The sequence below is a fragment of the Malaclemys terrapin genome, chromosome 24, assembly GCF_027887155.1.
Source record: "Malaclemys terrapin pileata isolate rMalTer1 chromosome 24, rMalTer1.hap1, whole genome shotgun sequence".
NCBI classification, from domain to species: domain Eukaryota; kingdom Metazoa; phylum Chordata; order Testudines; family Emydidae; genus Malaclemys; species Malaclemys terrapin.
Genome location: NC_071528.1, coordinates 4,825,073 through 4,839,458, shown reverse-complemented (window position 1 = coordinate 4,839,458; position 14,386 = coordinate 4,825,073). Strand labels below are relative to the sequence as shown.

Sequence of the window (14,386 nt, the reverse complement as noted above, 5' to 3'; positions counted from 1 at the left end):
CAGACTAACACAGCTGCTACTCTGAAACCTTAAAGAGAGACAGAGGTTTTCATGGATGTCATGCAGATGTGACTGGAGGGACTTTTTGCTACATTGCACTGAGCACCAACATGGGGTTTCCCCACAGATCGCATACAGCCAAAGAAGATGGCAGCATCTTGCAGAATTGCCAATCCCAAGCATTCAAAAATCATGAGTCATGTCCCAACCCATCATGAGATTGGCTCAAAATTCATGAGATTTTAATAATAAAATATTGGGTTCTTTTTATTTGTTTTCAGGTTTCTGAGTCTTTAAGGTTCACTCAGGTCACATTTCCCACTTTTTTCCTCTATAACCCTGATCACTATAAACTTACTGCAAAAAAATAAATAAATACAGCTGAGATTTTCATGTAATCATGTGACTGCAGAAGCGGGCTCTTTAGGAAACACATCAAATATTGGTGAGTTGCAATTAAATCATAAGAGCTGGTAACACTGGGTCTACCATGCAAAGCTAGATCTTCTGGTGCCTCCCTGAACATATACATCAGGTACTGTTATATGCCATGGCCGGGCTGTAGAGTAACCACTACCCTCAGGGAGCCGTGCACCCACCAGTGCCAGCCGCTGTGAAAGGCCAGCTGACAATGCCAGGGAGGGAGACTGGGTGGTAGAATACAACCCCTGCTCTCAGACCTCTACTATGTCCACACGAGGCCTGGCTCTGCTTTTATAAATTGGGCCCAGCCAGCAACATGACCAGAGGACATCACCCGGCGGTACTCATTACTGCCTCATGGGCACTATGGCAACAGTACCATGGAGATGATGACAAATTGTGTAATAGTTCTCAATGGGACACCCCCCCCATCCCTGCCAGGCCCCAAATCCAGTCATGGGCCCACAACCCCCGGCCAGGCCCCAAGCCCCTATCCCCCACCCCGCTGAACCCACCCCCCAGTCCCAGAGCCCCCCAACCCCCTGAACCCACAATGATAGCCCAAGCCCCCTTCAGCCCCCCAGGGCCCAAGAACTCCCCACAAGCCCCCCAAACAACCCCCAGTCCCCTGAACCCACTTCCAGCCCTACAACCCCCCAAACCCACCCTGGGGCCCACAACCTCTGCCAGCCCCCCAACATCCCGCCAAGCCCCAAACCTAGTCATGGGCCCACAACCCCCAGCCAGGCCCCAAGCCCCTATCCCCCACCCTGCTGAACCCACCCCCAGTCCCACAACACCCCAACCCCCTGAACCCACGATACCCCAACCCCCCTCCAGCCCCCCAACCCCACCCCAGGGCCCAAGAACTCCCCACCAGCCCCCCAAACAACCCCCAGTCCCCTGAACCCAGCCCCGGCCCTACAACCCCCCAAACCCACCCTGGGGCCCACAACCTCCGCCAGCTCCCCAACATCCCGCCAGGCCCGGCTCCAAACCCAGGCCCGGCTCCAAACCCAGACTCCAGCCCAGGCCCGAACCCCTCCCCCAGAAACTCCCCCGTCTCCTCCTGCCCCCGGACGGAAAGTCTTTAAATGGAGGCCCTGCCCCTCTCTCAGCCCGGCGCCGCTAGGCCTCAGTGGTTGCTATGGGCAACGAGCGTATCTCCTCCTTCCTGTATTGATTCGAATGGGGCGAGGGGGAGGAGGCTCCCGTGATGCACCGCGCGGGGAGGGGGCGGAGCCGCGGGGAGCGCAGGGGCCGGGCAGGAGCGGCCGCCATATTGGGGAGCGCTGAGGGCTGAGGCCGGCGGAGAGTGACAGGAGGAGGCGGAGCAGGAGCCGGGCTGGCTGGGTAGGTGAGGGGCTGCGTCCGGCTGTCTCCGGGGGGAGGCCTCTCTCCCAGGGCGGGGGGCTCAGGCCTTGGGGGGCGGAGGGGCCCGGGCCCCCTTACCGTGGGGGCGAGGGGCTCAGGCCTTGGGGGGCGGAGGGGCCCGGGCCCCCTTACCGTGGGGGCGGAGGGGCCCGGGCCCCCTTACCGTGGGGGCGGGGGGCTCAGGCCTTGGGGGGCGGAGGGGCCCGGGCCCCCTTACCGTGGGGGCGGGGGGCTCAGGCCTTGGGGGGCGGAGGGGCCCGGGCCCCTTTACCGTGGGGGCGGGGGGCTCAGGCCTTGGGGGGCGGAGGGTGCAGGGCTCTTTGATCTGTGTGCTGGGGGGGTAGATCCAGGTTAGCCCCTCTCCCCACTTAAATCACGGTTCAGCCTGGGGGGAGCGAAGGGGGTCACTTGAGCCAGTGCCCTGAGCTCAGGGGCCCCAGGAATGGCTGTAAGGGAGGTGAAATGGATGGAGTGGGGCCCCAGCAAACATGATGTAGGGGGCCCACAAATTTCTTTTAAGGGGCCTAGCCAACCCTCCCCTCGAGCTGACTCTGGGCACTGTTTGGCTGGCAGATGTGCACAGGGCCTCCTTATTCAGGTTGGCTTTACACAGATCTGCTCCAGTGGAGCTAATGCAGTGCCCTGTAGTACTTTGGGGATATTTTATTTAAGGTTTAAAATTTATAGAAGCAGTTCTCCTATCTTTAAGGTAGGGCTGTCAAGCGGTTAAAAAAAAATTAATTGCGATTAATCGTATTGTTAATAACAGACTACCATTATTTAAAATATTTTTGGATGTTTTCTACATTTTCAAATATTGATTTCTATTACAACACAGAATATAAAGTGTACAGTGTTCACTTTATATTTATTTTTGATTACAAATATTTGTGCTGTAAAAAACAAAAGAAATGGTATTTTTAATTTACTTCATACAAGTACTGTAGTGCAATCTCTTTAACGTGAAAGTTGAACTTACAAATGTAAAATTATGTACAAAAAAACTGCATTCAAAAATAAAACAATATGAAACTTTAGAGTCTACAAGTCCACTCAGTCCTACTTCTTGTTCAGCCAGTCAGACAAACAAGTTTGTTTACATTTGCAGGAGATAATGCTGCCCACTTCTTCTTTACAATGTCACCTGAAAGTGAGAACAGGCATTCGCATGGCACTGTTTTAGCCGGCATTGCAAGATAATTATGTGCCAGATGTGCTAAAGCTTCATATGTCCCTTCATCTTCAGCCACCATTCCAGAGGACATGCGTCCATGCTGATGACAGGTTCTGCTCGATAACGATTCTGACGCATGTTCACTTTCATCATCTTGAGTCTGATGCCACCAGCAGAAGGTTGATTTTCTTTTTTGGCGGTTTGGATTCTGTAGTTTCTGTATCACAGTATTGCTCTTTTAAGATTTCTGAGAGCATGCTTCACATCTCATTCCTCTCAGATTTTGGAAGGCACTTCAGATTCTTAAACCTTGGGTCGAGTGCTGTAGCTATCTTTAGAAATCTCACATTGGTACCTTCTTTGCGTTTTGTCAAATCTGTGTGAAAGTGTTCTTAAAACGAACAGCATGTGCTGGGTCATCATCCGAGACTGCTATAACGTGAAATATATGGCAGAATGCGTGTAAAACAGAGCAGGAGACGTACTATTCTCCCCCGAGGAGTTCAGTCAAAATTTAATTAACGCTTTATTTTTTTTTTTTAACAAGCCTCATCAGCATGGAAGCATGTCCAGTGGAATGGTGGCCGAAGCATGAAGGGGCATATGAATGTTTATCATATCTGGCACATAAATACATTGCAATACTGGCTACAAAAGTGCCTTGCAAATACCTGTTCTCACTTTCAGGTGACATTGTAAATAAGAAGCGGGCAGCATTATCTCCCATAAATGTAAACAAACTTGTTTGTCTGAGCGATTGGCTGAATAAGAAGTAGGACTGAGCGGACTTGTAGGCTCTGAAGTTGTACATTGTTTTGAGTGCAGTTATGTAACAAAAAAATCTACATTTGTAAGTTGCACTTTCACCACAACGAGATTGCACTACAGTACTTGTATGAGGTGAATATACTATTTCTTTTGTTTGTCATTTTTACAGCGCAAATATTTGTAATAAAAATAATAATATAAAGTAAGCACTGTACACTTTGTATTCTGTATTGTAATTTAAATCAATATATTTGAAAATGTAGAAAAACATCCAAAATATTTAATAAATTTCAATTGGTATTCTATTTAACAGTGCGATTCAGACTGCGATTAATCGCACTCAATTTTTGTAATCACCACCATTAATTTTTTTGAGTTAATCGCATGAGTTAACTGCGATTAATTGACAGCCCTACTTTAAGGTAATCAACAAGACTTTTGGCTGTAATGTTGCAGGATGTATCTGAACGTTTTCTTTAACTGCGCTTATTTCCTATACACATCAACTGCTTGTGAATGTGTTTTTGGAAGTGGTTTGGTGTCAATGGTAGTCAAACCGAGTTTAAGAAGGAGGTGATTTTGACTAGTGTGTCAACACTTTTCAAACACGGATCCTTCTGTATTGAGCCTAGGAGCCAAAAATCACTTTCTTGCATTTTCAGCATCCTTTGTGAAATGAATTTGTCCAGGTGCTGGTGTGACAAGTATCCCTGTTATGAAAAATATCAACACATTTGGCACCAGCTGTCAGTTCAGTTGGCCATCTTGGCAGAAAGACCAAGACTGGACTGGGCCATTGGGGACTGAATTTGCTCCTTAGACCTAGAGATGGGGCAGTGTGAGGGGAAACTGGTGCTACTGCTGCCTGTACTGTATCAATTCTACAAATAGAGGATTCTATTCTCCAAGAGTATCGAGCCAGCACCATTCAGTAACACAAAACTATTTCCTTTTTTATATGGATGCTGTCAAAGTGGATGGATAGGCTCAAAATTTTAATCTTGTTTAAAAACAGCTGTTAAAAATTGTCACACTCGAATATCTATTAGTCTCCATAACAAGGGCAGCACACTTAGGGTATGTCTTCACTAGCAACGTTAAAGCGCTGCCGCGGCAGCGTTTTAACATGGCTGTGTAGTTGCGGCACCAGTGCTCTCCCAGCACTGTAAAAAACCCACTCCCGTGAGGGGAATAGCTCCCAGCACTGGGAGCACGGCTCCCAGCACTGCTGCACTGTCTACACTACCACTTTACAGCACTGAAATTTGCAGCGCGCAGGGTTTTTGTTTTCTTTTTTTCACAACCCTGAGTGAGAAAGTTTCAGCGCTGGAATGTGGCAGTGTAGATGAGGCCTTAATGTGTTGGATTTGCTTGACTGCATGCATGTGTCTTCTGCTGTTCTCATTTCTACCCTAATCAGTCCTTGTGAACAATGGTGGTGATCTTGAAACGTACTACAAGAATCCAGAAAGATCCTTGAGCAGATGTATGGCGCATCCATGTTACTAAGGGAATGAAGTGTGGTATATGTACATCTAAACCAAAACAAAGCTGATAGACTTCTATTTTGAGGCCTCCCTACTGAGCTAATGTACCTCAACCTGACTTGGAAAGAGTCACTGTTAGACGCGAAAAGGGTAATTCAGTTTCTGTGGCCTCTTCAATCCTTGGTTTCATTGCCAAAATTGCTAACAATGGTGGTAATTGTGATGGTGGTTTTCGTGAGGTGAACACTTGTCAGCTGGGGACTAGACCCAAATTCAGTTCCCATAAACCACTGGACATCCATCAGAAGACAACAACACGGTGTCATTAGCCCCTAGGCTGAATATAAACAAGCAACGTAGAGGTAAAAGGCTCTAGAGCTTTTCCAGAGCTGAAGAAGAGCTCTGTGTAAGCTTGACAGCTTGCCTCTTTCACCAGCGGAGGATATTACTTCACCCACCTGGTCTCTCTAGCTTATTGTCAGTCTCCTTACTAACCATTTCCCCCCTTTTCATTTGTTTTAAGATTAGAACTTTTTTATTTTTTTTTTTAAAGGAGGTGGTGCACAATTCATGGGTCTAGAAATTCTAAACCCAGCTTCTTTTCTTTTACAGTAGATGGAGAATCTTCCTTTGGAATAGTCATTAAAACTAAATGAAACCTCTTAGATAGTTTTGGAGGAATTTGACAAAGCCCCAATCTTAACATTTTATCATTTAAATGAATTTTACTTGATCTGTAGCTCTCTGAAGGCACTGTGCTCACTTTCCTGGGGAGAAGTGCTGAATCTTATTGAAATAGTGTGTTTGATGCTAGCACAGTGCTTCATGCTTAAGAGTTCATCACTAATAGTAATTCCCATGCCGATAAGTTTCTCATATTTAAAAATAGTGTTTTATGTATAAATAGAATTTGGTGAAGTTGTGGGCTGGGTGCATTTATATAAATGCTGTGATTTGTTTTTCTTTATGGCTGGGACTGGATTGTATTCTAAGTAGTTAAAACATCAGGTGTGTTCTGTTTTTTGTTTTGTTTAATGGCTTGCTTTTCAGCAAAATTCTACAAGAATTAGAGACTTAGTGCATTTTACAATTTTGGTTTAGATTTGCAGGTGTCTGGTAAGACTCAATTACAATACAGCAGACCTGGTTTCTTAGGTTAGCACTGTTAACAGTTCCATGTACTTTTTCTCATGAGGCATTAGAAAACAATAAGTACAAAATAGAATTGTCTGAGTAAAAACTCTTGTAGCGCCTTCATGGAGCTCATCTGTTATAGTATCTGCGTGTGAGCATTTGGGATAACAGTACTATTAGACACATGGGGCTTGTACATAAGACTGCATGTGGGAGCTGTGGCGTAAAAGAAACATAGATCAGGGGAGATTCCAATAAAGCAAGGTAATGTAGTCCTGGAATGTACAGGCCAGGAGATGATGTTTCCTTCAAAACATGGCATCTCTAGGATGCATGGTTATCCATGCAGTAACTGTTTTCCCCGCAACCTCTGTCAAAGGGCTGCTTGAGTATTAGTACACTTAGTACACGCAATCAGCCAAATCCCCTTGGATAAATGGGATTCTACTGTGTACAGTAGAACCTCAGAGTTACGAACACATCAGGAATGGAGGTCGTTTGTAACTCTGAACAAAATGTTATGGTCTTTTAAAAGTTTAGAACAGAAGAACGGCCATGCTGGGTCAGAGCAAAGGTCCATCTAGCCCAGTATCCTGTCTTCCGACAGTGGCCAATGCCAGGTGCCCAGAGGGAATGAACAGAACAGGTAATCATCAAGTGATCCATCCCCTGTCGCCCATTCCCAGCTTCTGGCAAACAGAGACTAAGGACACCATCTGCCCATCCTGTCCTCCATGAATTTATCTAGTTCTTTTTTGAACCCTGTCATAGTCTTGGCCTTCACAACATCCGCTGGCAAGGAGTTCCACAGGTTGACTGTGCGTGGTGTGAAAAAATACTTCCTTTTGTTTGTTTTAAATCTGCTGCCTATTAGTTTCATTGGGTGTTATGAGAAGGAGTAAATAACATTTCCTTATTTACTTTCTCCACACCAGTCATGATTTTATAGACCTTTATCATATCCCTCCTTAGTCGTCCCTTTTCCAAGCTGAAACGTCCCAGTCTTATTAATCTCTCCTCATACGGAAGCCATTCCATACCCCTAATAATTTTTGTTGCCCTCTTCTGAATCTTTTCCAAGTACAATATGTCTTTTTTGAGATGGGGCAACCACATTTGCACGCAGTATTCAAGATGTGGGTGTACCATGGATTTATATAGAGGCAACATGATATTTTTTGTCGTATTATCCATCCCTTTCTTAATGATTCCCAACATTCTGTTCGCTTTTTTGACTGCTGCTGCACTGAGCATTGACTTAATACAGCTTTGAAACTTTACTATGCAGAAGAAAAATGCTGCTTTTAACCATCTTAATTTAAATGAAAGAAATACAGAAACAGTTCCCTTACCATGTCAAATCTTTTTTTAAATTTTCCCTTTATTTTTTTAGTAGTTTACGTTTAAGACTGTACAGTATTTGTAGTGTTTTTTTTTTTTGTCTCTGCTGCCTGATTGAATACTTCCAGTTCCAAATGAGGTGCATGGTTAACCAGTCAGTTTGTAAGTCTGGTGTTCGTAACTCTGAGTTTCTACTGTACAACAAACACAAATTCTGTAGAGTTTGGTGGTCTATGACCAAAAAAGAACCGCATCATCAGTTTGTTTTTACTCACCTTGTGTCATTACTTGCAAAACTTTCACTTCCTTTTTTCTGTCCAGTGGCTTATGCAAAATGTGTTTGTGTGGGAGGTATTTAAGTCCATTTCCTAGTGGATAAGTGTCAATATCAGTAAAAAACATTGCTGTCACGTTTGGCACCTCACTTCCTATGCTGGCAGTCTCAACAAGGCCAAGGATTGAAGGGACATAGAAACTGCACTATAGAGGTACTGTGGTGGAGCAGCACAAGAGATGTTTGGATTGTCGTTGCCCATGTTGTATCTCTTTTATAGGACTTACCAGTCTGGCTGCATTTACTCATGACATGGGTGGAGAGGCATTTTTAGGTACTGATGCTGCTTAGCTGAGCTTAGTGAGGAGTCAGACGGGACCCTGAGGCTCTCTGCCACTTTGATGAATGGGGGCTGTGAGACTTCAACGGAAAGTGGAGACACTTGGCTAGTTCTTCAAGGTGTTTCCCCTTTCAGACCAGCGTTGCTTTGATCTTTGCTGAGTTCAGCTTGAGCCAGCAGCTCATCATGTAAGAGCTGACTTCTTGTAGGCACTGCAGTGTTTTAGTGGTGGTTCATTCCTCAGTTGAGAATGAGATGTGTAGTTGAGTGTCATCTGTGTACTGTTGACACCTGAGCCCGTGGCATCTCGCTCATGGATCTTGTGGGTAGAGCCCTGAAAATCTGCAAATATCCACTTTATATCCATGGACCTTGGATGCGGATACAAATTTTGTATCCATGCAGGGCTCTACTTGTAGGACTCAGCAGGCGAGGGCCTTTGGAGAGGAGGAGCAGTTACCTATCCATGCTGAGCTCTGCTGGAGAGTGATGATTGGAATCATGGTAGTGCAGGACCACCTACTCCTGTTGTGTTCTGTAGGTGGGGTAGCTGTACCTTTTGGTGCAGTGTGTCAGAGGCTACAGAGAGCATGGAAATATTGCCTGTGCCCATGGCTATAAAAAGGCTGTCTCTTCTGCCCCACTAGAGCTGTCTCTGTGCTGTGCCCTGGTTCTGAGGCATCCAGGATGTTAGCTGATGTCACGTGTGGCTGAAGCTTGTTGTTATTACTTCTCTTTTCAAATATGCTGTTATAGATCATTTAATTTATGCTGAAGTCGGGGATATTTCTTTAGAGCAGCGTCTTCCCAACTTTGGGTTGGGTCATGGCATGTCAGATGTTAAAAGTCCTGTTGGTGGTGCTGCCCAGCTAAGACAGGCTAGTGCCTACCTGTTCCACCACCGCGTTGCACTCTGAAAGCAGCCAGCAGCAGGTCCGGCTTCTAGGCAGGAGGGCCATGGGGCCTGTGGGCGAGAGTCACGCGAAGCCGCTTGTGCACCTCCGCCCAGGAGCTGGACCTGCTGCTCGCTGCTTCCAGGGCGCAGCGCAGTCCGTGGCACCAGGCCAGGCGGGAAGCCTGCCTCTGCACCCCGGCTGCGCCACTGACCAGGAGCTGCCGGAGGTAAGTCTGTGCCCCAATCCCCTGCCTCAGTCCTGAGCCCCCCAAACATGGAACCCCTTCCTGCACCCCAAACCCTTCATCCCCAGCCCAGAGCCCTGACTCCCTCCCGCACTGCAGCCCTGAGCCCCCTCCCCCCCAAACCTGGAGCCCCTCCTGCTCCCCAAACTCCTCATCCCCGGCCCCACCCCAGAGCCTGTACCCCCCCCAGCCCAGAGCCTTGACTCCCGCCCTGTCCCAGCCCAGAGCCCCCTCCCACACCCTGAACCCCTCATCCCCAGCTCCGTTGGGTCGCAGGCATCAACAATTTTCTTCAACTGGGTCCCCAGGAAAAAAGTTTTAAAACCACTGCTTTAGAATACACTTATGTGTCTTAATAATTGATAATGAGCCAATTTCAGATTTAAGCCAGAATGATAAAAGAAGAATATTCCATTAACTAGTGTAAATCCAATATATTTCATTAGCAGAATTTCTCTTTTCTTATAAAACTTGGTTTTAACAATTTGGAGCCAGTCTTCAGTTAAACATAACTTTGTACCTTTATTATTAATAATATTTTATTAAATCACTTACTGGTTGAGATCTTGTTGGCTGTATCTAGCCTATGCTGACTTTTTATGTCCAGTTTCTAAAAATATAAGAGACAGGAGTCAGTAATGACCCGATACAATCTAACACCACTCTTACTAAAGTATGCAGTTTAGCCTAATTATTCCAGTTACTTTGCTACACCTTCTTTCATTTTGTTGTCTGGTAATAGTCTTGATTGTAATAGCATTGTCTAGTGATTTAAAACATAGGATTGGGAGCCCGGAGACTTGAGTTGAACTCTGCTTTGCGTGACCTTGGGCAAATCACTTAACCTCTTTCTTACTCAATTTTACTCCGTAAAATATGGGAATCATATTTTGTTGTAAAGCTCTTTGAGAGCTTCAGATGATATTTTGAATTTCTTACTATTATTCAAGATTTATACTAAAATATAATTAAACACACTAATCCAAGCCAAGAGCAGCTTTTCTGATTTTTTTTTTTTAACTTTTAAAAAAGCTCTGTTTTAAACTTGATTTTGTTATAAAAATTCTTAGGATGTAAATTGTAAAACATGTTTCTCTTGAAGATATAAAAGTGTAATCTGAAGAACAGTGCATGTTGGTATATACTCTAATGGGCTGGAGTATTTATTTTTACTAATTAAGCAACTGTTAACTTGTACCCAGGCTGACCAGCGCTGCATATGAAAAATAAGTATTGAATTCACTGGTGGCATTATTATAACTTTTTCTCTAGTGGCAAAAAAAAAGCATAAACTGAAGTTAAAACAGACAGCTTCAACTATTTGAAAAGGCTCTTTCTTAACTTAAAATCTGACTGCAATTTCATCTTCACTTTCTTCAGCAAGAAATATAATGTGCAATAATATGTTCTATAGTCAAAGACATTGAATTATGATCCTTTTTCATTAGTATGAAGATCACTTAAAAAATTCTAGATCAGGAAAGAGCATATCCATGCATTTAAAACTTTTTCCAGTGGTATTCTGAATGCCAGTTTAACTAGTTGACAAAATAATTGCATTTGTTTTAATGTTGTTCTAATTATAGTAGAACTTCAGAGTTACGAACACCTTGGGAATGGAGGTGGTTCATAATTCTGAACAAAGCATTATGGTTATTTTTTCAAAAGTTTGCAACTGAACATTGACTTAATACAGCTTTTAAACTTTACTATGCAGAAGAAAAACACTGCTTTCCCTTTATATTTTTAGTAGCTTACTTTTAACACAGTACTGTATTTATTTTTTTTCTCTCTCTCTCTCTCTCTCTACTGCTGTCTGATTGTGTAGTTGCAGTTCCAAATGGGATGTGTGGTTGACTAGTTAGTTCATAACTCTGGTGTTCGTATCTGCTGTACATGCCTTGCTGCCTTGTGGAATATATATCCTGACACATGGGTTGTATCTACCCTGGACTCTTTACTCCTGGGGGAATTCTGCGCCGCTGCATGTGCGCAGAATTCATGTCCCCCACTGATTTCTTTGCTTCCCTGCAGAAAAATGACTTTCTGACGGAAGCAAAGGGAAGCTGCAAGAGCAGTCACGCACCACTCCTAAGCAGTGCAGGGACATTGTTTAAGGCATCTGGAGCATCCAGCGGAGAGGTAAATCACCGTGTGGCTGGGGACACCCCAGCCAGTGGTTCTTACCCTGAGCCACGATCACCTGCTAGTCTCATCTGGGCTGGAGGCAGGAGAGGACGGGACTTTCTCAGCCCCAGCAACTTCTTGCAGGGGAAATGTCAGATCCACCCCCAGAAACTTCCACCAGCTGCAGGAAGCTCAGATCCTCCTGTTTCCTGTCCCTATTGCTCCTTAGCTGTGGGGGGAGGGGTCACTGGACGTGGAGCTGCTCCCCCATCCACCCAACCCCCGTGCATCCGGACCTCCCATACTCAGACACCCCTGCCAAGCCTCACCCGGTACATCCAGAACTCCCCATGCCCTCTACACCTGAACCCCAGCCAGTGACCCTCAACCCCCGCATCTGGAGCCCCCCTGCACCCAGGCTCCCCTTCCTCTGGACTCCCACTCCTGCACCCAGACCGCCTCCCACTTCCTGCACTCAAACCGTTACTCTGTTGCCCCACCCCCTGCCCCACCCTGAGCACCCACATACAGACCCCCATGCCACTGACCCCCAACTAGCTGCACCCAGACCCCTCAGCTGAGCTGAAGCCCCTGTGGAGTCCCATTGCACCTGGAACTTCTCGCCCAACGAGCCTCTGTGCATCCAGATCGCCCTACACCTAGACCCCTCACACTTGGATCCTGTCTGATTGAGTCTGCTTGCCCCACACCTGGTGTGCCTGGTGCAGAGGGGCAGGGCCCCAGGGTGTTTCTGGGGCAGGCCCAGGCCTTGTGCTGTGTCAGGGTTGGGTGCAGCCTCACTGCAGAGTCCGTGTCCCGGGGTGGAGGGTCTGCAGGGAGATCTCCCACTTTTGTGCAGCCATTGGCCTATGCTCCACACTGTCATGCTGCAGACTCTGCATTTATTTACTGACAAATAAAACTTGTAGAATTTTAAAATATTGTGTGTAGAATTTTTAATTTTTTGATGCAAAATTCCTTCAGGAGTAACTCTTTAGCAGTGTTGACATTGGGTATCAAACACAGGTTTCTCCACCCCCTCAACCACAGTTGAACTCTCTTGATCCTGATCACACCAGCAGGGCAAGAGAGTTGAACATTGGCTTTAACAAACCCTGCCTATCCATTTCATTTATATAGAAGTTGGTGGTGATCCTTTTAAAATGGATGCTAAACTGTTTATGTAGGTTCCAAACACAGGTTATAGTTATGCTATACTTGACACGAGGACTATCAAAGCCAGTGGAATTCATAAACTGCACAAGCAGTCTGCCTCTATTTATTGTTCTCTTCATAATTAAAAAAAATTCTAGACAATTAAATGCAAACATCTAGTGTTAAAATAATGTTATGGTTTTGGTTTCAAGCACACACAAGCTGGCAAGTTATATAGCTGATTGAGCACCATTAGCACTTTTTGCCCTGATGCTCCTGTGCAGTATTTTCTCTTCTCCCTTCCTTGTTAAATGGGTTAAAGCTACTCTTTTTGTTGTTAAAGAGTATCATAAAATATACAAGATGCGAAGTGTGGCTGAGGTACTGTTGTCACACAACCTTAATTTTGTGAACTTCTTCACTGAGGTCTTGCAAACTTAAGTTTACTTTTTGTATTTAACTTGTTATACAACTGACACATCTTGTGTTTAACAGTGATTTGGATTAAAATACTGAACAGTTTTAGTAGCATGATTAAAAGTAGATGCAGTGTTCTTATGTTGGATTACTCTAATTTTATTGATACATATACAGATAAGGAGTCTGGTGGCACCTTAAAGACTAACAGATTTATTTGGGCATAAGCTTTTGTGAGTAAAAACCTCACTTCTTCTTTACTCACGAAAGCTTATGCCCAAATAAATCTGTTAGTCTTTAAGGTGCCACCAGACTCCTTGTTGTTTTTGTAGATACAGACTAACACGGCTACCCCCGATACTTGATATACAGATGATGGTCTCCTGAGTAGTGTGGAAAAGTGAATGTTTTTCCTGAAATTCTGGTTTTGAGACTAGTGACTGTCATGGGTGTCACGTGGCTATCCTAGTGAAATGTTGGTACTTAGTAGCAGTAAGACGTTGTGGTTTTATTTTTTTAAAGCTTTCAGAAGTTGTTAGTGACTCTTAATTTTGCAAAACGTAGGGCCTCTTCCAAAGTTTTGTGAAGTCCATTGGAGTCTTTCCACTGACTTCAAAGGGTTTTGAATCAGGTCCTGAGGGTCATATTTTCAAGAGTTCAGCCCCAAGTTGCTGCCACTGAGAACAATGTACCATTTTACCTGCTTTTACTAAAATAAAAATTCCTTAAATTTTGGGAAGGTTAAAAAGAAATACACAAACTTCTTATTGCTACTGAAAGTAGCAACGCATTTTACGAGGCTAATGTTTTCTGGCGATTTTCTGGGATCACACAATCTTGAAATGAAAGATTACTGTAATGTTATGAATCTAATGCAATGCTTAGTTATGTGCTCAGAGAGTTACAATACATGCTGCTGAGTGAACTCAAAAATCTGGCTATATGTTTAAAGGTTTTGGTGTGTTCTGTTAGGCAAACTGTCTCGTTTTTAGAAAAAAACTATGTGTATCCATGATCAAAAATCTCTTCCCTTGAATAGCTTTTGTTTATATATGTTACAAGTTGAGCACTGTAAATTGGGACATCGCTGATTTCAACAGCAGTGATTGGTTTAAAGTTTTAAATTAACCATGTTGATGCACATGCATGAGGAAACATGGGTTTATATTCTCAGACCATTCTTATTTATATTACATTCACTTGACACCAATCTAGGAGTATTTTTTGATCTG

At 44.6% G+C, this 14,386-nt stretch overlaps 1 protein-coding gene across 2 annotated transcripts in view; it reads left to right on the top strand.

Annotated features, from left to right (window-relative positions):
- The first annotated feature begins 1,683 nt into the window (after positions 1–1,683).
- The window catches only part of FZR1 (fizzy and cell division cycle 20 related 1), a 40,890-nt gene continuing 28,187 nt past the window's right edge, over positions 1,684–14,386 (top strand). Inside the window, exon 1 of one of the 2 annotated variants that reach the window (XM_054013536.1) lies at positions 1,684–1,776. The gene's annotated coding sequence lies outside the window, so the exon portion shown is untranslated. The remainder of the gene's footprint in view (positions 1,777–14,386) is intronic. The other variant, XM_054013537.1, reaches the window with a different exon arrangement.